The sequence below is a fragment of the Beauveria bassiana genome (genome assembly GCF_000280675.1).
Source record: "Beauveria bassiana ARSEF 2860 unplaced genomic scaffold BBA_S00028, whole genome shotgun sequence".
In the NCBI taxonomy this organism is placed as follows: Eukaryota; Fungi; Ascomycota; class Sordariomycetes; order Hypocreales; family Cordycipitaceae; genus Beauveria; species Beauveria bassiana.
In genome coordinates, this window is record NW_007930863.1 from 341,392 (window position 1) to 343,624 (window position 2,233).

Consider the following 2,233-nt stretch of genomic DNA (forward strand, 5'->3'; position numbering starts at 1 on the left):
CGCTACTCGCTTATTAACTATGTTATTATTAAATTATTATAAATTCTAGTTTAAAATAAATATAAATATAAAAATAAAAATATAATTAATCTTATTATAGTAAAAAAATAAGCCTTTATAATATTCTCTTTTAATTAATAACTTTTTCTACTAAATTTAATATAGTATAACTACTAAAGTTATGTATATATATTATACCGATTGGCTTGTAGAGCCTTTGATCCTTCTATTGTGTATAGACTGCTAAGATGTTGGGGAAAACCCCTTCCGCCTCTCTCGGCGCCTCTATCTCTGTGGGTTGCTGCTTGTGGGTATTCTTCTATCTCGGTTGACAGAGGTACCCCTTTCCGTGGGACTTGGCTAATGCTAAAAAAGGTAAAGTACGATGTATTTTTGCCGCTTTTCTCCCCCGTGAGACTAAACCCCAGTTTCGCCCAATTTAGCCGGACTGCGATCGAGTCCCACGGATTACTACAAATTCCAAGGAATTCAGCCGCCCTAGTCCCCTTCCGAGGTTCTAGAAGGCATCTTTGATGAGGTTATCGTTCAGAAGATGCTAAAGGCGGTCGACCTGACTTAACGGAAGTAGCTAAGGCGCTAAGAAACGCCACCTTGACCCCTGTCCGCCACAGACGGTACATCTAGTACCTTGGGGCAGTCTCCCGTGGGACAGCCGTGAGATAGAGGGGTATTACGGGACTAGCCTATAGGCTTAGGTACCCACAATAGGGGTACAGCTTCTCTTACTTACTGTTCCGCGTGACAGCAGGTAAGTCTTCCGCGATTTCAAAATCTGTATCTGTACTGGACTGGCCGCTGGAGCCGCACCCTACCTAATCATCTAGATCGTCGACAACCACTAGCCAAGCCTTAGCGTAACTTTGACGGTGGCAGTCAAGGGTGGAGCAGATCACGGGCCGATGCGACATTGCTTGATCGGCTTATGCGAACCCCAAATTCATAACGTACGTTTTAAAATTTACAATACCTAATCATCTGAATCATCGACAACTACTATTCAGCTTAGCCTTGGCGCAACTTCAACGGTGACAGTCGAGGGTGGAGCAAATGACGGGCCGATGCGACATTTTTTGATCGACTTATGCGAACCCCGACATTGATAACGTACGTTTTGAAATTTTACAACGTAGCCACATAACAGCCAATGTACCCCTTGACAGAACTTCCCATCCTCTACTATGCTGCACCGTTTTTCCTTCCTAATACATATATATCAAGGCGCCGCTTAGAGGCGTATAAGACGCCTCAAAGAGGCGCTTCAAGGCGCTCTAAGGGGCCCTATCGAAGGCATAAAGGCACTATTATCGGCACTGTCAACGGCACGCGCTGGAGGCACGCTAAGGCGCACGAGGTACACTAGATGCACGCTAGAGGGCGGATTTTTATTAGCTACTCCGAGAGAGTGGCTTCGTCGAAGAGCTTGCCGGCTCTAATTAGTCTGTCAAGGCCCATAAATTACCTTCATAGGCCAGAATCACGTTACAAGATTTTCAACAATCATACGTTACAAATTTCGGGCTTCGGCTTAGCTGGCTGGCAATTCCGCTTGTTGACGGCAGTAAACTTCCAGTCTGGCTGAAAGACCCTGGTGAGCTGGGCCTAGAAATTAAGTCGCAGAAATGCGTTCTGACCATTGTCATTAAACTGCCTGTTAGGTCTCCGTTTTACCGGTAATAGTTGTGCCTACTACCCCTCATCCTTGCACTTCTTTGTTCATCTCCGCGCTCCTTTTGCCGCTCTGCTTGGAACTGCAATCAACACCTTGTGGGATTGGTTCCGATCAAATTGTTGGGGCTACCGTTGTTAATGCTTCTGGAGACCTGGTGCAGGCGGATGCAAAGCTGCTTAAGCGTCTTAGCGGAGGAGGCGGCTGCCTCGCCATGATCGTTGAGCTCACGTCAAAGTGTGCCCTATTGAGGAGACAAACGCAACCTATCTACATTATTACTAATAGCTATTTAAATTCAGCTTCGAGTGGGGCGACTTCGGTGTAATGCGACGGTGGACATGCGTAGCGCCGCATTTATCTAGTTTATACATACCTCTTCCACTCCCACCTACTACTACCTCTATTTATACCTACCCCTACTTTAGCCGCTTATTATAGCTAGGTAAGCTAGCTTATAGAAGCACCCTTAAAGAGGGTACTCCCTACTAAATTTAGTATATTACTAAATTTATTATCTAAATATAACATAGTTAATAAGTAAGC